The following is a 23451-nucleotide window of genomic DNA, read 5'->3' as shown; positions in this document are numbered from 1 at the left end:
CCTCCTTTGCCAGCTACATTAAAGATTTTGTACGCTCTGTAACTCACATATCCTTTCAGTGACATATTTTCTATTGTCTCAAACTTCCACCACCTCACTTCACAGTATGAAAAAGAGATCCTTTTGCTTCTCTCAAAAACTTCAAAGACATAAGACACAAGGAAGGTGAGGGCTGAGATATTTGGGCTCAGTAAGAGTCTTATGATATAAGACATGTGGAACTGAGAAATCTCTTAGATTCCAATATATCCATATAACCAGTGAGGGGTATAACATAGGAGAAGTTCAAAATGTGCCCCATTCATTGCTTGTGCATCTCTAGCACACACAAAAAGTACATCTGTTGAATTAATGATGAATGTGAGTGTTTCTATCTTAACTGAAAGGTGAACTTCCTAATGGAAACCCTAAAATGCATAATGCCCAAATTTTCTTGGATGCTTACTTGGTATAAAACTTAATTTCTTCTGAAAAATTTTTCTTATATATTAGATGTTTGTTCTCTTCAAAACATGATAGGTGCCTAGTAAATGTTCAATATTAACTGAATTCCAATACTTTGCTCACTGTTCTATTTGCTTTGTGATTTATTATCCACTTTCCACATCTTCACCCATGTCCTTAGTGCTCATAATAACTATCCCACCACCAGTAGTTTAAAAGAACACAGTCCATGGAATAAAAATTCTGAGTAATCATTACTTTTTGTCATTTTTCTTATTATCCATATCTAATCTATTTCCAAATTCACACTCTGTATGCATAGTATGACATGAATCCATCTACTTCTCTGTAACTCTAGTTACAACATTATAGTTTTTGGTACGATCAACTGACTTTACTGTTACAACAGTCATTTAACTCATCTCCCTGATTAGACTCTTGACTTAACTCCCACAATACAACCCATTCTTTTTTATTTTCCTTTCATGGTAAACATGTATTTATTTATTTATCTATTCATTCATTTATTGGCTTAAGCAACAGATATTTATTTTCACAATTCCGGAAGCTGGGAATTCTGCAATCAGGGTACCAGCATGGTCGGGTTCTGGTAAGAGCCCTCTTTCTGGCTTGTAAATGGTTGCCTCCTTGCTGTATCCTTACATGGTGGAAAGAGAGAGAGAGAGCTGTTAGGCTTTCCTTTCCTATAAAGACACTAATCTAATCATGAGGGCTCCATCCTCATGACTTCATCTGAACCTAAATTACCTTAAAAAGGCCCCACCCCAAGTATCATCACATTTTGAAATAGGGCTTCAGCATATAAATTTTGGAGAGACATAAGCATCCAGTTCATAGCAGGTAGCTTTTACCAAACAGTTGCAGGTACAGAGAATCTCTGGGTTTGAATTTTAACTCTGCTACCTGTGTGACCAGGGGCAAGTCATTTAAATGTTTGGAGCCAGCTTCCTCCCTTGTAAAATGGGAATACTATTGGTACATATAAACTATCTCAATTTAACTATAATACACATACTTCAAATAAAGGGCAAATATTGTAAGTCCACACTTCCATGAATTTTAACCAAGTGAATTCTTGGTATTACCATCATAGATTATGAAATAAAACATTTGGACTTTCAGATAGTTCAGCTAATGGCCTAAAAACAAATCTTTCCATGTAATATCCACAAACTATACAGATCAACTAAAAGAGCAAAAGAAACAACACACATTCTACACCTTCAGCATAGCTAATGGAGAGAAAACACTAAAAATTTAAAATTAATTTCAGCAGAAAAGGTAATATTGAAACATGATAAAGATAGCACAAAAACAAAATCACAGATCAGTATCATTTGTAAAAATTTATACAAAAATATAAGCAAAATAATTTAACACACATTTAAAAAATATGTGCCATCCAAAGTGGATTTATTCCTAGAATGCAAGCTGATTGAATGTTAGAATATCTAGTAACATCATACACCACTTTAGTAGATCTAAGGGCAAAAAAAAATCCATAGATACTGAAAAATGTTTAGCAAAATTCAACATTCATTGATAATTTTTAAAATACTCAATAAAATAAGAATTTATGGATATTCTTTTTCTGAATATATATCCTAGTCATAAAGCTATCACCTCACTTATAGGGAATTTTAGAGGCATGGCCACAAAAATCAGGAAAAGAGCAAGATGTCCACTATTGCCATTACTTTTCAACATTGCACTACAGATTTTAGCTAATGAATCAAGTCAATTAGAGTCTTAAGAATAGGAAAAGAAGATCTGAAAATATTTCTTTTTGAAGGTTGTCCTAGACTGTGTTTTTCAGGAAGTAAACATAGATGAGGAGATTTGCATTTAGGATGTTTTAGAGGGAGTGTCTTTGCAATTAATACCTGTCAAGGAGCAAAACATGTAGGACTGGTTAGAGGGAAGTGTAGAAATGTGAAGCAACATGTCCTCAGTTGATTCCATTTCTACAGGGAGTCTTAGAGCTGGGGTGGTGCTTCAGAGATGACCTATCTTTATGCAAAGCGTATTGAGGCTTCATATACCAACATGCAGTAGTCTTTGGATATGGGGTATCACCAAAGCGAGTGTGACTTAGGATAAGGCCTTCTCCCTTTAGATGAAAGAATTCATGGAGTAGGACTCACTGGGAGCCAGCATCTTCCAATACTCCAGCAACTGGAGTACGAATCCTGAAGGGGTAAATCTGAGAGGCATGCCAAAGTATCCACTACACAGATGTGTGATCGTATACCTAGAAAGTCCCAGAGGATGAATGGCTTAACGTAATTCTAAAAATAAAATATTTTAGTAAGGTGGAATGATATAAAATAAACATTTAAAAATCAATAGCCCTTCATGTACATAAAAGTGAGATAGAGAATATAATGTAGAGAGTTCCTCATATGCAGTAGTACAAAAGAACTAAAATATTTAGAAATAAATTTAACAAGATGTGCAAAATCCACTTAAATATGGCTATAAACACTCCTGAAAGGTACAAAATAGATTGGAACAAATTAAAAGACTCTTTTGTCCCTGAGTGGGGATCACTCAACATCACATTCAATATAATCTTAATAAAAAAACCAACAAGGCTTTATGGAGTTATAGAAATAAAATAAGCTTAGAAAAATAAATTCTCGAAAACAGCAAAGAGAACTTTGAAGAAGAAAAGCTAGGAATATTAACACTGACAGATATTTAAATATTACATAAAGCTTCTATAATTAAAGTGATACTGGCATGCTGACAAGCAGATAATAGAAGTTCATTAGAAAATTTTAAAAGGAATCACACTCTTTGGAGTTAAAACAGAATTTAAAAATGAATAGTGCTAGGAAAGCTGGAAGATCATTTGAGAAACAAGATAAAATTTGTACATACATTACACAATACTGAAATCGATCAGAGATCTAGAATGTAACCATACAAGTTTTAGAAAAAAACAGGATGAATTCCTCTATAAATAGGATATTAAAAAAGAAAAGCTTAATTGTGACTTAAAACCAGGCACAATAAAAGATTGATACATTTAAATATATAATTAAGATTACATATAAATCAAAATACCATAAAGATAATCAAAAGACAAATAAGTTGGAGAAAATATTTGCAACATAAACCACAGATAAAGGAATGGCATATATAATTTATAAGGAACTCTTAAAAAGTGAGGAAAAAATTTTAAATACATGATTGAAAAGTTGGACTCAGTTGTTTCATATGAGAAATCCATTGTTATTTAAATTAGTGTTTCTCTATATGAAACTGCTTTGTGGTTACTTATAAGATTTCTACTTTGTCTTTAGTTTTCAGAAGTTTAATTAGGATGCATTGGCTTGGATTTCTTTTGGTGTAGCAATATTTAGAGTTTACTCAGCTTCTTGAATCTGTAGGTGTATGTCTTCTGTCAAATTTGTGGAATTTTCAGCCATTATTTAATACTTTTCTAGCAGCACATTCTTTCTCCTTTACATTGGAACTCTGATGATATAAATGTTAAATTTATTATTATTGTTCCAGGGGACCCTAAGTCTTTGTTCATTACTTTTAAGACTATTTTCTCTCTGTTGTTCAGATTAAGTGAATTCTATTGATCTGTTCTCAAATTCACTGATTCTGTCTTCTGTAATCTCCACTCTATTGCAATGCTTAACCAGCAAGGTTTGTTTTTTCCTTTTCCTTTTTGTGTTATCATATTTTTCAGTTCTATAATTTCTCTTCAATTCTTTTCTTTATGACTTTTATTTCCTTGCTGAGACTTTTTAATTTTTTCATTTGTTTCAAGGCAATTCATAACTATTATTGAAGCAGTATTATGTTGGCTGCTTTAAAACCTGTGTCAAATATCTTGAACAACTGATTCTGTTGATATTGTCATGAGTTAATTTTATTTTTTCATTCAAGTTATGATCTTCCTGGTGCTTTGTGTGACAAATGATTTTCTATACCTGGACATACTGAGTATTGTTAGAAGACACTTAATGCTATTAAGTTTATTTTAACAGGCTATTGCTCTGTTTGCATTTAGCATATCTCTTTGATGAAAAACTAGGGCAATTCAAAAGAATGCAGGCACCTGTTAAATACAGGAAAGCTGTCAAACTCTTTGATGTAGATAGATATCATAGTAGAAATGAATTTGTAACATGTGACACCTCACACAAGAAAAGGCCTAGTGCCACCTCTATCTGGAAGTGTTTCTCTTAGATATGTCCACTTTGGGACTGGATGTCAATTACACTTTTCAGTACACTTCTCACCAGCACAAAATCTAAATTTTTCTGCCTATACTTTTCCCTAAAAATAGATATATGAGTAGATACTGAATTATTAAGTTTACTATAAATAATTTAAACTGTTTTTCTTGTCAAAATATTTAGAGTTGAAAATTTAGCTATAATGTCTTTGAGGATTATCAATATAAGATTAGTTTTAGGGAAAACATAATATAAAAATCTATGCATTCTAAATCTAATATGAGAGATTTCTATATATTGTAACACAATTTTCCTTACCAAAAGACCAGAAATAACTGGATGACCATTAATTGAGGACTCATTAAATAAACTAAATAATATCTAAAGAGTGAAACCCAATGCAGTTGAAATTTTTAAAAAAATGATGAATGTGTTTATGTACTACCATTTATTGGTTCTCCATAAAGTATTGTCCAAGCTGTATATAAGGGCAATGTGGATATTCATGTGTGTGTGTGTTTGCCTAAATGATAAATATGGCAGAATAAATCACAACATTTTAAGAAAAATTATCTATAGGTGGAAGAGAGGTGATAGAGATAGAGTTTAGCCATATGTATAATATATTTTTATATATTATATTTTGGGGATATACAAATGTTTTACAGTTATAAAAACAAGATTTAAATTTAAAATTGAAAGCAGAATAAAACAAATGAACAAACATATCAAATTGGTAGCACACAGAGAAGTGTCCCAGATGACTTAAAAACATAATAATTTGATTAGATATTCTGAGTAAAATTTACTTATAGGACAAACAAAAATGCAGAATATTTTTATCTGTTTTCTATAATCGTAGTTGATGTATCTGTGTTTTCATCCTGAGAATAAAGAGATTGAGTATGCATTATGTGAAAGCAAATAAGTAATTATACTTGTCTCATTAAGAACTAGAATTTATGAATGAGAGAAAGGTTATAGAGATATAAGATTGATGACTTGGGTAAAATCTCTGTCATTTTTAATTTGTGCTGAGTGAAGAAGTATGAACACCAAATGTATTTTCTCTTTAAAAATAAGAAGGAAAATATTTTCTAGGTATGGCCATAAGAAATGTTCGGAAATGACCAACCTAGTAGTAGTGAGCAATGATTGGAAGGTAAGTACACAAGATATACATAAGACAACTTGTCATTATAGAAATCAAGGAAAATACAAAGTTATCAGGGAGAACTAAGTCATGTTATAGAGATCTGTATAGAGCTTGAATAATCTCCTTTCATCAGCCAAACACGGAATAATTTGAACATCAATATGAATTATAACTGTAACAGATTAGACCACATCAAATATACTTAAATCCATGAGTTCATAATAATATATGGTTTTTAAGTTACTTTGAAATGTATCTACAAAAATCTCTCATTCCACATGCTTTTCTTACAATATAACATTCTTTTAGGAAGTGGAGTCTATGTTTCCTTCTGTTGAAACTAGGTGGCCCTTTCTGACTACCCCTATCCATTGAATAGGACCAATGTGATGCTATGTGACTGACTTTCAGGGCTATCCTCAAAATTCCACACAGGACCCTCTTTTTCTCTTTGAATACTTGTTCTGGAGGTAGTCAGTCACCAAGTAAGCATTTTGACTGTTACCATATTCTGGGTGGCTTATAAACAACAGAAATTTATTTCTCACAGTCTGGAGGCTAGAAAGTCCAAGATCAAGGCATGAGCAAATTCAGTGTCTGATGAACACATATTTCTGGGTTCATAGATAGTTGTCTTTTTGCTGTATCCTTACTTGGTGGAAGGAATGAGTGAATTCTCTGGGGTCTCTTTTATCAGGGCACTAATCTTATTCATGAGGGTTCTACCCTTATCACCTAATCACTTCTCAAAGGTTCCAACTCCAAAAACCATCACATTGGGGATTAAGTTCCAACATATAAATTTGGGAAGACACAAACATTCAGTCTATAGTGACTACCCTTAAGCTGACATGAAATTCAAACTAGTCCACATGGAAACGTCACATTCACACACAGAGGCAGGTGCCTGGCCAGGCCCCAATTATCTAATCATTTACTGTTCCAGTTACAGCCCCTCTTTGACTCCAACGATATTAGAGATCTCAAGCACCAGAATTGCTTAGCTGAGCCCCTCCCTAATTCACAACCCACAGAAATATGACAGTCACTGTTTTAAGCCACTAAGATTTACTGTGTTTTATTCCACGACAGTGGATACCTGGAACAGTCACATTAGGAAGATGTTAGGGAACCAACACTTGAAAAAAATAAAGTTATAAAAGGAAAAGAATCAAGGATACATACCACATTTTCTATACAAACTACACTTCAGTGTAACCAAATAGTTAATGATGAAAGTTTTACATCAGAAAAATATTCTGCTAATAAGTGAAAAAGAAGTAATCCAATTTTATAAAAGTGTTTTCAAAAGCTTAGTGTACTGACGTATCTATGCAATAACTATCAATTGCTGATAACCAAGTAACTATATGTTATTTACCTCCTGATGGAATAATGCAACAGGGTCTATGCAGAATTCTTACCAAAATTTAAAAAAAAAAACTTTGATATGATAAATCCTCTAAACATGGCTGCAATTTACAGGAACTATAGTAGAGATAGAATAATGATAACTGTGGGAAACTCTATAAAGACAATCAACTCTGTTCTTTCCTAAATAGCAAGCAAAGAAAATAGAGAGATGAAAGACAACCTATGGATAAAAACTTACATAATGGGCACATCAACTAGTTTGAACATATGGAACTTATTTGAATATCTGATTCACATATGAAAACAAAAATAGAAATGTTTGAGTTAATTATGAAAATTTTCACATTGAATATGTGTTTGGTAATATACAGAGGTTGTAATTCTTATGTATTATATTGATATTGTGTTGTATTTTTTTTTAAAGTTTCTATGTTTAACAGATGTATGCTGAAATATTTATGGACTAAATAATATTACACCTGGGATTTGCCCCCAAAAGTTTTGAAGGAGAAGTGGGAGAGTAAAAATAAATTAGCCATAAGTTGATAATTGTTAAAGCTAAGTGACCATGCATGACGGTATTTTACAATATTAGTCTCTCTACTTTTATATATATATATGAAAAATAATAAAATATAATGATGGGTAACCCTCTAAAATGTACATTATCCTCATAGAAAATATTAACTTTCATTGTTACAAATATTATATATACATTCATTGTTGTAAAGATATGCTGATACCCTAAAAGAAATTTGATCTTACTTGGGTCTATTTTCCCTTTTGATTAGAGATAGAAAATGAATGCAAATAAAAAAAAAATTCTACATGCAAAAATACAGTTTTTGACCTAGTGCTAATTGGAAGGGGAGTTCATCTGTTCCTGGAAGGTAATTTTTATGATAAATGTCTCCTGTGTTTTTCTCATCTAGGATTCAATGTCTATAGGGAATCAATATCTCAAATTCAGAGCATAAACCTTTTTGAAAAAGAAAATAATTTCATACATAATATATACATTATACATATAAATCTGTGTGTATATATATATATATATATATATATATACACACACAATTCTGTGTCTGTGTGGGAATATGCTTTAAAGAAATATAATTTTATAACCCAGCACTATATTTTATATGGAAATTTTGTCTTTATATTCTTCTAGTTTCATCTGTTTATGTCTTTTCTCTTTTATTAATTGGTCCATTCAATGTTATTTTGATCCAAGTAGACAGTTGGCATATAGAAGTCATCACTTTCACTCCAAGCTGGAGATAGTTTGTCTTTGCAACTTAAGTATAATCATCTGTCAACTTCTATATATCTCTTTTTGGTTTGTGACAATAATTCAGACTTAAGAAAAATCAGGGTTATAACACTTTCCCCAATAAAAGATGTTATTATTTTATATGTTTATATACATCTTTTTATCTTCATCTTATACACTCTTTATAAACATGCAATTTATAAACGTGTATAAACATGCAAATACACTCTTTATAAACATGTTGGATATAGAAAACTGTATTCAAACATTAGCATAAATGGGAGAGAAAGAAATCTCCCCACTGCTATTTCATGTGGATTCTGTCAGTGAGTGGTGAGCCCAACTTCCAAGTCTTATAGACTTCAGTTACTCTGCTTAGCTCAAGTATTGTATCCCTGCCCCTGGGATTGAGACATCTCTCTGGAGAGATCCTCAGGAGAGGGCTTGGAGGATTGGATGGTCTTCCTCGGGTATTTATCAGCTTAGCTCCAGGGACAGAAAGATATTGTGCACAATCTAAACAGAGGTCATTCAGAGGTGAGTAAAACTCATTCAAAGGTAAATAAATAGAACATTCTGTGGAAGAAATCATAGTAAAGGGATCTTCAGGGAAGATTATATTGTGCCCAAACTGACTACTTACATCCTAGAACTATAATCAACTAGTGGTCCCTGTTTGAAGCATTGAGTGCTTGTATTTATACACATTCAAAATAACCCAGGCTAAGTGAAGTGTTCTTGAAAATAAATTTAAACTTTCTCATTAAAATACTAAATTTGCACATGTATCTTACTCAAGAGGGAATTTTAGCTGCCTTATGGTAGAAATTATAGATGAGAGATCATTTTCAGTGAGTGTATTTCTAAAAATACCTTCCCAAGCACAAATGTAGTTCATTAATAAGTGAATGGAATAAAATTGAGTACCATGGTGCAGCTGTTATACTCACACACTACGTGTGAAAAAACAAGCAACTATAGCAACTATATATTTAAAATTCAAAGATAACAAGATATGAAATGATAGGCTACACTTACAGAGATTTCCAAAAGTAATCACTATTGGGAACTTCTTAAAAACGTTGCATCAAAAAAAATTATTAGAAACACAGGAAGATAATGCCAAGTGATAAATCTGACAATACCATTTCTGACGTGATAATTTTATAAAAATCTTATAATAACTATATAGTTTTAAAATACTTTTATATTTCAAATAAGTTAATAAAAGTTTACTATATCACAAGAACATTTAGAATATTACTGACTGTTACACTTGTTATGGATTATATTTAGCAACAAGTCAACAATAACACAATCTTTACCTTAAGACACTGATTATTTGTGGATCAGTCAGACTCTATTCAGCCTAAAGTGAGTGCTTTGACTTGAAATTTGTTTTGTATGCAACCATTTCATCCATCAATATCTTGTTTTGTGTTCACATAGGAATTGAAAAGGTGGCTCCTTCAATCTCCTCTTGGTGAGCATTGACAAAGTGGTGGAGGAAGTTTCAGAAATCGAAGATATTCTTGGCTTCCAGCTTGATTTTTGGTCACTAAACATATTGCCATACTCTAGTTCATTAGACTTGCTAATAACCTTTGAGAGGAAAATTAACATTTCACAGAGCAACAGAGTAAAATTTGTGTATTGCAAAGAGAATTAGAGGTCACTATGATGCCATATACATTCATTTCAGTTCCCACAAGACTTTACGCTTTGCATCTATTTTTAATGAAACAAATAAAAACAGGAACCCAAACCTATGAATATGATCATTTATACAGCTAGATTTTTAAGACATTTTTATGTCTAGTTTGTTACATATGTCTGCAAGTTGACTGGCAAGTGACAAAGCAAGGATGACAAGATAAATTCAAACACTGTGCTCCTTCCTGGAAGAAGATCTTTGTAAACAAAATCAATATCTGCAGAGAAATATCAAACTCTCATGTGCTCAAGTTCAAGAACCTCAGAGATACTCTATAATAAAAAGGAATTGCTAAAACAAATACATTTAGAATAGATAAAACTCACATTTCTCGAAATATATCCAAAGGCTTTCTATGAAAGCTAGAAACTACAAGCATGTATTTTCATCAACACATCTGATTTGGTGACTCTGTAAGATGTATATCTATTGTGATAACTGGAATGTTATTTTCAATGAATATGAATATTTGTTTGTACCTTCTATCTTGTAGATGCCAATTTGTTTCTCTGTTCGAGATACGATTTTATGAAATAGGGATAATAGGTTTTCTATGAGGACACATTATCATGACACATTATTAATTAGTGAGTAATGGCAAGACATGTATTTAGTTGTCAGTATTTGACCAAAGAATTTGTGATATATATATATAAATAATATATATCATATATAAAATCCATTATACTTTATAGTATTTATATGTGTGTGTGTCTGCTATGAAGCATATAACTTCTAAGATTATCTAGAAATTAACATATCAGTTCATGAGCCTAAAGCTAAAATATCTAAAATTTCTAGGACATTTGAAATTCTTTAATTTGCTTCTTTTGGACTTTTGTTATTGACAAGTTTTCTTATTGAACTTCATCAGTTAATTATGGATTACATAATTATTATTTGTTTTAACATTACAACATATTTAGAGAATAAAGAAGAAATAATTTTGTGTTTTCTTTTCTTTTATGGTTTTATTCATTACCATCCTTGCTTTCACATATTACTTTTTCAATTACTAACAATAAAACTATCTAGCTTACAGGGCTTCTGCTGTCCACTTTTTTGGTGTGTCACCTTACTTTTTAATTATTAATTAATCTTTTTAATGTGTAAATTTACTCATGTACGATAAACTATATTTTACCTATTTTTATTATATGTTACCTATTAATACAACATATATTAATAATTTTATCTAATTTTAAAATATGAATATATTTCAGAAGAAAGAAGTATTTAATTTGCTAAGAAACTGAAAGCTAATTATTATATAAAATTGAATTATGTTCCATAACATATCTCATGTTATTGTGAGGCACTTAAAATTTTCCTCAAGTTCATGAAAAGAGATCAAGTATATTAAAATATGATTTTAAAAATAACCAGGCCTAAAAAAATGAGGTAACACAACAGTGTGATGTGCTATAAATTAGAATGTTATTTATGTAATAGAGTATTAATTATACACACATACATGCGTTCTTCTGTTGTCTCTATATTGGCTGAGAGATGCTACATGGGTTCTTTGTTTATTTTTTGTGATATACTGTACTTGTGTCTTCAAGGAGGATTAAAACACTGTGTAAATAGTAATTGTATGCACACTCAAAGCCTCGAACTCAGGCACTCTGTTCCCTTACTATCAAATAGTAGTCATAAACAGTCTTTTCCAGAAAATCTTTCTTGAGACAATGTCAACAATTTCAAAAGTAATTGCAATGTCATTATATCCAATTATTGGGGGAAAATTCACATGCATAGATATGGTAAGAGCCCCAAATCAACTCTATTGGCATAAGTCATTAACACTGATTTGCTTTCCGCCAGTGATATACTTGCTGTCCCTAGCCTAGTACTTTTCAAAGCTTAATAAAATCTAGGCATTATGATATCTATGCTACTATTCTTCATTTTATTTTCCACCTTATTTCCCAAAATCCTTACTGTGAATCTCAAAAATAACAATTACATTTTTTTCTGGAAATTTAACATCATAGAAAGAGTCGAAGCTAAGAATCCACACCATGATATAGCTATGTTGTTCTTTAAGTGTAAATAAATTTACCAAGATTTCTAGAACTTGGAAAAAGACAATTGATAGTCTCAAATTTGTTCAAAAACTTCGAAATTATAAGTTGTATGAAAACAAATTCAATGACTCATTTATTAAAAGCAGTGGTGCAAAAGACTTAAAAAAGAAATGTTGTAGCATCCAGTCTTCTAATTTCCTACATATGTTATTAAATATAACACATTCCTCCAACCCCAACTTTCATAACACTATTAGCTTTTTTCCAGTTAAATTCTGTTCACAAGGAAATAAAGTGTCATACTTGTTTTTCTTTTACTTTCCCTGAATTAAAAAAAAAAACAGGAAAGCAAATTAAAAGAGTAAGACAACGAAACTTAATTGTATCTTAAATGGACCACTCAATTATTCAAAACTTAATTATTTAATTTATTTACTAAAACATAACACATTTTGGAAATGGGAAGTTAGAAGACCAGCTGTAGAACTCTGAACTTGCAGGTGCACGGGCTTAGTTGCTCTGTGGCATGCGGGATCTTCCCGGACCAGGGCATGAACCCGTGTCCCCTGCATTGGCAGGCGGACTCCCAACCACTGCGCCACCAGGGAAGCCCCGATTTAAAAAACAGTTATACAAAAAAAAAAAAAAATATATATATATATATATGTATATATATATATATATATATATATTTGCACTGTTGAACCTATAACGTATAGAAATGTAATATATTTGCCAAAAAAGACACTAAAGAGACAGGTGGGAGCAAATCTGCATTGGGCTAAGGAAATGACTCCAGATGGTACTCAAATACATAAGAACAAATGAAGAGAAACAGAAATGGTAAATCAGAAGGTTAATGAAACAAAAGCTGTAAATATTTACTTGCTCCCCTTTCTCCTTGTAGCTTCTTTATAAGATATCAAATTATAGAATGTAGTAATTATAACAATGTATTGTTGGGTTTGTAATATTTATAGATGTTATATGTAGAACAAAAGTTCACAAAAAAGGAGGAAAGAGAATAGAGGAGTAACATTTCTATATCTAACTGGAATTAAGTTAGTATAAATCTAAAACTGATATTGATATGGTAAAGTGTATATGGAAAGCCCTAGAGGAACCACTAAAGAAATAACTGAAGGTATCTAGTGGAAAAATTATAAGAGAAATGTATATGATACATTAAAAAATATTCACTTATTCAGTTAATGCAATAGAAAATAGTAAAGAAGGAATAGAGGGGAAGAAGGCACAAGACATATAGAAAATAAACATTAAAATGGCAGTCATATTGACTAAATCAATATAATTTTAAATGTGAATCAACTTAACCAACCAAAGTTAGACTGAATGAAAAAAAAGATCCAACTATTTGCTTTTTATTGAAGATCTAATTGGCTTCCTTCAACAATTTATAAATCAGGCAGCACCCCATCTAGCAAGTAGAGAGGAGCTCCAAGGGGCTGTACAAAATGGAAGGCTTTTAAAGGCAGAGACTGGGGTGGGGCAAGGAAGTCCAACTATTTGCTCTTAAAAATAGTTTAGATTCAGAGACATAGATATACAGACAACAACTATAAGAAAGCTGGAGTGGCTATGATATTATAAGACAAATACATTTTCAAACAAAAAGTGTTGCTAATTATAAAGAGGACATTTTAGCATGATAATTGTTCCAATCCTTTGGAAAGGTAGAACAGTTATAAACATACATGCCTAATAACAGAGCACCAAAATACGTGAAAAAGAAGCTGTCAGAAATGAAGTGAGACATACATAAATTCAAAAATAATACTTGGAAAATTCAATAATCTAATTTTCAGTAATAGATAGAATAAGGCAGGAAAACAACAAGGACATAGACTTGAACTACACTGTAAACCAACTAGACCTAGCAGATATCTATAAGGAGCACCCACTAAACAATAGCAAAATATATATTCTTCTCAAGAGCACATAGAACATTCTCCAAGATAGACCATATACTAGACCATAAAAAAATCTTCAATAAAAGTAAAAAGTTATAAATAATACAAAATATGTTCTCTAAACAACATGGAATGAAATTAGAAATCAGTATCAGAAAGATATTTAGAATGCTTGCATATACGTGCAAATTAAACAACACATATAAATGTGTTGTTTATAACCTAAATAACCAATGAATCAAAGAAGAAACCAAATAGGAAATCAGAAAGTACTTTGAAATGAATGAAAATGAGAGACAAATTAGCAAAACTTATGAGGTGTAGACAAAGCAGAGCTTAGTGATAAATTTAAAAAGCTGTAAATACCTATACTAAGAAAGAAGAAAGATATCAAATCAATAACCTAACCTTCTACCTTAAGGCAAAGGAGAAAGCAAGCAGAGGAAGGAAATAAAGATTAGAACAGAAATTAATGAAATAGAGGGTAGAAAAGCAATAGAGAAGTTCAATGAAAGTAAAAGCTGATTATTTGAAAATATCAACAAAATAGACAAATCTTTAGCTCAATTGACCAGAGAGACAGAGGCAGAGGCAGAGACAGAGACAGAGAACTCAAATCACTAGAATCATATCAGAAATAAAAGACAAGGCATTACTACTCACCTTAGAGAAATAAAATGTATTTTAAAAGAATTCTATAAAAATTGTATGTCAATGAATTAGACAGCTTGGCTGAAATGAAAAAAAAAACTTAGAAAGAGGCAAACTACAAAAATTGACTTAGGAACTAGACACTCTAATTAAAATATATTAAGTGAAGTCATTTAATTAATTATCAAAACCCTATCCACAAAGAAAGCCCAGATCCAGATGGCTGCACGACTGAATTCAACCAAACATTTTAAGATAGAAATATTGAGAAATATTGATAATACCAAATATTCACACACTCTTCTAAAAAGTAGAAGAGTAGGTAACACTTCCCAACTCATTCAGAGTCTAGTATTACCCTCATGCCCAAACAAGACAAACACCACAAGAAAGCTACACACCAATGTCTCTTTAGAGATAGGCACAAAATATAGGCACAAAAATCCTCAACAAAATACTAACAAACTGAATCCAACAATACACAAAAATAATTATACATTATGACCAAGTGAGATTTATCCCAGGCATACAAGACTAGTTTAACATCAAACAATAATTAATGTAATATATTATATCATACAAATTTTGTAAATAAAATGAGATTATATCAATATAGAAAAAACATTTGACCAAATCCAACACTCTTTCATAATAAAAATACTGAGCCAACTAGGAACTGAAGGGAACTTTCTTAATCTGATAAAAGGCATCTATGAAAACCCCACAGCTAACATTCTTAATGGTGAAAGATTGGAAACTTTCCCTAGAAAATCATGAAAAAGACAAGGATGTTTGTTCTCATCACTTCTCTTTAACTTTGTACTAGAGGTTCTAGCGAGGGAAATTAGGAAGGAAATAATTCATTTAGATTGGTGTAAAACTACCTCTCTTCACAGATAATATGACCTTTTACATAGAAAATACCAAGGAATCCACCAAGAAAGCCAGGAGTACTAATAGATGAGTTCAGCAAAGTTGCAGGACACAGGCTCAACATACAAAATTCAATTGTATTTCTGCACACTTGCAATGAACAATCCAAAGATGAAATTTAAGGAAACAATTCATTCACAATAGCGTCAGAAATGATAAAATATTTAGAAATAAACAGAAGTACAAAACTTATACTCAAAAACTACAAAACATCATTCAAGAAACAAAAGAAGATCTAAATAAATGGGGAAACATCTGAGGTTGATGGATCAGAAGATTTATTGTTAAGATACCAGTATTCTTCACTGTTCTGCAGATTCAACCCAGTCTCTGCCAGAATCCCAGCTGACTTATTTGTACAAATTGACAAGTTGTTTCTAAAATTTATATGGAATTGCAAGGGACTTAGAATAACCAAAAACTATATATTTAAGAAGAACAAAGTAGGAGAACTCACACTTTCTGATTTTAAAACTTAATACAAAGCAACAGAAATCAAGATAGTCTCATTCATGTCAAAAGAATAGACACATAGATTTTCTAAGAGTGCCAAGATCGTTCGATGGGGAAAGAATAATCTTTCGACAAGTGATGCTGAGACAACTGGATAGCCACATGCAAAAAAGTGAATTTGAACCCTTCCCTCATACAAAAATTAACTGAAAATGGGTCTATGACCTAAATACAATAGCAAAAAACATAAAATTCTTAGAAGAATACTAAACGGAGAGTCTTTATGACCTTGGAATTTGCAGTGGATTCTTAGATGAGCAACCAAAGGAAAAAAATAGATAAATCAGACTTCAAATTTAAAAAAAATTATTTTGCACTTCAACAGACACTTGAAAGACAACCAACAGAAAGGGATAAAATATTTTCAGATCACATATCTGATAACAGAATTTATCTGGAATATCTTAAGCACTTATAACTCAATAATATGAAGTCCAACAATCCAAAAATATGAGCAACTATTTGGAATAGGCATTACTCAGGGAAGATTTACAAAAGGCCAATGAGTTCATGAAGGAATCTTGATATCATTAGTAAACAGGGAAATGCAAATCAAAACTATAATGGGATGGCACTGTCCATCCACTAGGGTTGTATCAATACAGAGGAAGTGAAAACACATGTCCACACAAAAAATTGTACATGATTATTTAGAGCAGCATTATTCATAATAGCCAAAAGAAGGAAACAACTCAAATATCCATTAACTAATGAATTAACAAAAAGTGGTATATCTATATGATGGAATAATATTCATCCATAGAAAAGAGTGTAATGATACATGTTATGTAATAAAAATATTATACCAACTGAAAGAAGTCAGTCTCGAAAGAGATTCCATTTATATGATTCCACATCATATATGATATATATGAATCACATCATGTGTGATTCCACATTATGTGAGTCCATTCATATGAAACATCCATAATATGCAAAGCTATAGAGACATACTTCATACTAGTGGCTGCTTAGGTTTGGAGGGATAGGCCAATGACACTAAAGGTTTGAGACTTTTTTCTGAGGTGATGAAAATGTTCAATAACTGACTGTGGTGACGGTTGCACATATCTGTGAAATACTAAAAAAACATTGAATTGTGCTCTACTTTAAAAGGATGAATTTCATGGCATGTGAATTGTATCTCAATATACTTTTTAAAAAACAAAGCAAAAACTATATTAACTTTCTTGGTAGACTCATTTACAGGGCTATAACCACAGTTATACTTATATGTATTTGCATTATACCTTTATTATTTTTCTTATGATAGAAACCCTGCTTATGATATATTTTCTATCCCCAGCTCTTATACTCTGTCAAGCATAATCTCTGCATAAATTTCTTCAACAAATATCTGGCACCAGTATTATTGCATATTTTTAGGAAAGTACTTAGGAAAAGGGATATACATCTTCAAATAACCAACATAGTAATTCCAGCTTGGATTTTAGTTCTATTTTTGTCATTTACTATATTTTGACTCTGATATGTCATTTATCTTTTCTAAGACATGGTTTCCTATCTACAAAATTAATATAAATATCTTACTTCATTGTTTTATTGTGGTGATGAATGAAATAATATATGTCTAAGGCTTCATCTTGGGCTTGGCACATTATAAACACTTAGTAACTGTCTACCCATGTTATCCTTTCAATATCAGGGATGTTGCAGCCATCTTTATGCACAGATCTGACTGGGTAGATATGGATAGATAGAAGGGATGATCCTGTATTTGATAACCTCCTTTCCAGTGTAAAGACAAGATGACTTCTTTCTTTTTATTCTTTATCAATCATCCATGAGATGTTATAATGCAATTAACTATGAATTATAACAGAAACTTGAGGGTTTTTTTTTTTTTTTTTTTTTTTTGCAAAGTTAGAATAAATGACCTGCGACTTCCCTGGTGGTCCAGTGGTTAAGACTCTGCACTTCCAACTTCCACTGCAGGGGGCACGGGTTCGAACCCTGGTTGGGGAACTAAGATACCACATGTCACAGGGCATGGCCAAAAAAACATATTACTTATATTACTAAAATCAATTTCATTTATAAAAAAAGAATAAGTGACTGTTTAATTCTAACTTTTTAGTATTAATCTGTAGCTAATATGAACACCATAATAGTCATTACATTTAGCTTTTTCTGAATATCAAACTCTGAGCAACTAAATATATTTGAAGATAAAAAATTAAAAATGTGGTGGTTACCAAGGGCTGAGGGGAGGGGGTCATGGGGAGTTACAAATCAGTGAGCATAAAGTTTCAGTTAAACAAGATGAGGAAGTTGGAGAGATCTGCTGCACCACATTATATCTATAGACAACCATAATGTGGGGTACACTTAAAAATTTAAGAGGGTCGATTTCATGTTAATTGTTCTTACCACAATAAAATAAAATTTTAAAACAATTAAGGCTAAGTGTTAATTTTTTCTTATTATATACTTATCACCTAAAGTTTAAACATTATTTTTCAAATATCAGATTTTGTTTCTGTTATGAGGAAAATGTTTCCTTAACCTCTAAAGATACTAGACACACAGATTCAAGTGATTTTTTTTCCTTATGGAAGATAAATGTATGTACATTTGCTATTGATTGCCTTGATAACAATGCATTTTGTAAAATATCAGTAATTTGTAGGCATTGAGGATTAAGTCAGTCTGAATTACAGAGAGAAAATACCAATTATTTCTAAGCCTAGTCGGAACCACTGAAATGAGTAGACATGGGTCTGGAGTCCTTAAAAGTTAGTGTCATATATTTCAGGTTAACTATCTTTTTGACCTTGTAAGTTGTTATCGATTGGCTTAGTAAACTTTTATTTTTTTCTTCTTAGTTCATAGAAGGGTGAACATTCCAGCACAGGTTAAATAATCACAATTTCTGAATTTCTGGAATTTACATATTAGTCCTCAATCAATTATACTTTGTATTGTTCACCTTTGTTTGGCTAGCACTGGATTGGAATTCCTTAGTTCAAATTTTAACACATGTCTATAAACTGTTTCAACACAGTAGGAGGGCAATTGTGTTTTATAATATCCCTCTTGACTTCTTGTCTTAGATGCCTCTCCTCCTCTCAGTAAATATTAGATGATGGTAATTCCACCATTAAAGACCTCTCAAATGGCAACATTCTTTATCCTGTAATATTAATGGGGCACATCAGAACTATGACACATAACTCAGACTTTTTATTTCAGCAATTTTCTATTCTATTTACTTTAACTGGCACCCCTACAGTTACTGCTTTATTGGCTTAGTTTAAATGTGCTGTTGTTACTTATGGGTTAAGCAGGTGGGCTGCTTGCATTAATAAAAATTGATAAGTAGGCAGGTTATCCTTCCTAATTTATTTCCATGGCAACAGACAAGCAACTGTGCCTTGTTTCTCAGGAGCAGAATGCTAATAACCAAATGTGCTTTACCCAGATGAATATATAACAGTTTACTAATATAAATGTCTCAACATTGTGTATATTACTGAAGAGAAATACACATTAATTCTACATCTAAGTTACATGATGGATATGCACAGGAGGATGAAAAACTGAGAAAGTTCCTCTGAAACATTAAAATCGTTCATTAAAGTAATGTATTTTAAATAGTGTGTACATTGAACAATTTAATTCTCTGACTCTCCTATTGTTTATTTTGGGAGATGCTTATATTACAGAAATATGTAGTAATGCATAGTTATTTTGACATCTCAGAAAATAATGGGTCCCGCACAAGAGTTCAATTAAGCAATAATCCCTGGGAAAAATGGTCATTACTAACAGTTAATGATTGGTTTGTTAGTTAATGGCCCAAGGCAAAGCCGAGGGCCGTTAAGACTCTAACAATCGAGTTGTGAATTGTAGCAATGGCTTGTGAAATGTAGCAGTGAGGGATTTTAAAAGACTTTTTTTCCCCTGGTTATAAACCACCTTTAATGGTTTATGATAGAAATAATGTGCTTTTTAAAACTGATTATAACATAGGACAGTCTCTGAAACAACTGATATTTCTAGTAAATCGACAATTGATTTTCTTCTGATACTTCCTGAAGCTATAAATTTGCAGATGTGATTTTTTTTGGTTTAGAATATACGCAACTATATTATACACATATATTGTTCATTGTTCAAAGTGGAGGCAATGTTGACAAAGCTATAAATAGCATTCTCCTTTCCTGGTTAAAAATATTGTGTGGATTTCTATTGGTCATAATTATATACTTTTCTTAGATGTCTTGGCTGGCAAGTTTTGACCTGTGATATTAGTTTAACTTTATCTTGAAATAAGATCACCCACAGAGTTTTTACTGAAAAGGCTTTAAGGCTATATAGAATGGGCTCTTGAATCCCTATACCTCACAGCTCCCATAGGAAAATGCCATTGCCTCTTATGGCCCCCAACCATGTCCTCATGTGTTCACGAGTAATTTAACAGAATAAATGTGCTATATTCAGAATTTCTTTACCTAACATCAGCGATATTTTATTGCCTCTTCTTCTTTTTTTTTTTTTTTTTAAATCCATAGGAAATTAGACTTCATTAGTCTGGGTACTTGCCTCACAAAACTACTTGTAATGAAACTATAATAGCTTCTGGGTTACAGGAAGGCTTCATCTCCTCTTAGAAAATAAGACTTTGTACTCAGCTTCAATTAAGTCTGGGTCTGCATAACTGACACACAACTGGTCAACTGGTGAACTGATGTGGGGTATCAATAATTTGGCTCTCAAGATATATTTTTGGAAAAAAACATTAATTGATTTCTTTTAAAATGAGTTTTTCAATTCATTGAATTAACATTTTGTAGGTTATCAGCTAGAATTTGGAATTGAGTTCAATCAGAGAGGTCACGTGGAAGAGGGATTAGTCTAATTCTATGTACATATTACCAAAATTAAATTATTTGATTAAAATTGTCCCATAGAACCACAGTATCTTTTTTAAATTGTTCTACAACTTACATATGGGGATTTGCTTTTGTCCAAAGAACATCCCATGGATATACTTATTTTGATCTAAAATAAAACAATAACCCTTCTCTCTTTCTCTCTCTGTCTCTGGCTCTCTCATTCAACTACCACTCGAAGAGAGAGATATTAACTTTACATAAGTAAAATGAGAATCTCACATGCTAAATGACCTATGCACTGTCACACAGGTATAGTTAGCAGGTCTGGGGTTCAAAACAATTCGGTCTGGGTGTTGTGAACTCAAATCATATGTTTATTTGTTTGTAGGACATAAAATATCAGAAAAAAATAATTATATAGCAAACATGATCCTAAACACAATAAAAAATCTTATTAAAATATTATAAGTTTGAAGCAAATACTTCTAAAATTCAGAACAATAAGTGATAATATTGCTAACAGAATACTCACCATTCTAAAATGTCAGTATTAAAGCATTTTACCCTTGAGCATAATTGTATTTTATGAATATTCTAAACACAGTGAGAATCTCTACATGCTCCGTGGTACATTTTAACTTCAGTATCAAACAGAGAGCAATTAAGATAAAATAATATTTGGTTTTATCCTAGGTCAGAGTGGTCTCCAGAGGGTCATCCAATTCATACATAGTGCTGACATTCAATTCATATACACATACAGGGGTGAAACTCTGGGTATTTGCGAATTCATCAATTCATGCTATATGTTCAAATCTTATTCCTATTTACTAAACCAATCTATTATTCATTGGTATTTTTGTTTCTTAATAATGCATGTTTGTGTTCAGAAGCAGCAAAATACTTGATGTTAGATAAAGAATTGATGATACGTAAATAATGACTATTAGCCCAATAAAGACATGCTGTCAGCAGAATATCTTCTATCTCTTTCCAACTTAATTGGGAATGCATTGCAGTGTGTACATTATGTTGCTCCAATTAATTCAAATCATTCCTAATTGGGATCTCTTAAATAACTCCCTCCTGGGTCTAGAGAGGAAATTGAATCAAGCATTAAATCAGGAAGTCATCTCTATCTTTAAATATATTATTATTCATAATCAAATATGCTTATGTTGATATTACTAAAGATTAAGAAAAAATTCTTTTCTTGCGTTTTATAAGTAAGGGGGTACTGGTTAGTTAAAATGAGGGTTAACTAATAGTGGTAAAAACTAATGAAATATTAAATGTATATTCATTTCTGTGGGCAACTAGAGTTACTTACTTGAAATAATTATGATAGAGAATCAGTGATTCAAATACAAACCTAGAGAGAGCAGAAGCTGACTTACCTATGTGAGTTAGAAAAGAACTCATTACTGTGAATGATGGTGCAGAGATAGTGTTAAGGAGAAAATTTTAGTGGCAAAATATATAATGGGAAAGGAGGTTTAATGTTGAAATAGTAATAATAATCACATGAAGAAAAAGAGCAATGGCTTTTCATAGGCAACCACAGTGGAAAAAAAAGAAATAAAGGAGCTTTCATATCTCAGGATGGAGAGCATTCTTAATCTATTATTCAGAGCAAGCTTGGGAAATTAAATTACCTTCTAAATACCATATTTTCAGAAGGTATTGAGGAAAGTAAAGGTTTTGGAACTGATGTCATAAGGGACAGGTAAAGGGCTATAATGGCTTAGTGTAAAATATAGATTACAAAAAGATAACCATTTTCAAAACTTTTAAAATTTATGACTTGGAAGAAGAGTTACACTTACTTAACCTGAGACAATACAGAATGACCATTATTCCAGCATAGCTGTTAAAGTCTAGGGTTAGGCTAAGATTAACCCTATCACTTTAGGTGAGGAGGGAGGGGCTAAACTGAGGCAGAGTAGATAATGCTTCAACCAAATATGTTCTTGAACACAGTCAAGACACTTATGCTTCTGTTAGTTAAACTTTGATTGTTGCTTGTCGCTTCACCTCTCTAGGATCCATTTCTTCAGTTTTTATGCCACGTCTATTTGAGTTGGCTTGCTGGGTATCAGAAGAGATATTGGTCAAAAGACTGAAGCTAACAGACTAAACATGTGTGACTCTACACTTACACACCTAAAGGTGTAAGAATTTTCTAGTTCTTCATCAGAACTGTATTCTATTACAACTATACACAGGAATAATCTCTATTTCCCAGCATCCCTTGAAGCATATCTGATATGTAACTGAGTTCTAGTCAACAGAAAGATAGCAAAAGTGATGCATGCCAGGATATTAGGCCAGGACCATAGATCCTTTGCATGTA

At 31.8% G+C, this 23451-nt stretch overlaps 1 long non-coding RNA gene across 1 annotated transcript in view; it reads right to left on the bottom strand.

The window, feature by feature from the left end:
• Nucleotides 1-555: 555 nt before the first annotated feature.
• LOC137204956 (uncharacterized) overlaps nucleotides 556-23451 on the bottom strand; it is a 68943-nt gene continuing 46047 nt past the window's right edge. Inside the window, exon 4 of the long non-coding RNA XR_010933928.1 lies at nucleotides 556-1102. This is a non-coding gene — a long non-coding RNA (uncharacterized lncRNA). The remainder of the gene's footprint in view (nucleotides 1103-23451) is intronic.

This window comes from Pseudorca crassidens, chromosome 13 (assembly GCF_039906515.1).
Source record: "Pseudorca crassidens isolate mPseCra1 chromosome 13, mPseCra1.hap1, whole genome shotgun sequence".
Classification (NCBI taxonomy): domain Eukaryota; kingdom Metazoa; phylum Chordata; class Mammalia; order Artiodactyla; family Delphinidae; genus Pseudorca; species Pseudorca crassidens.
The sequence above is the reverse complement of the archived record's forward strand: the minus strand, read 5'-3'. Positions and strand labels throughout refer to the sequence as shown.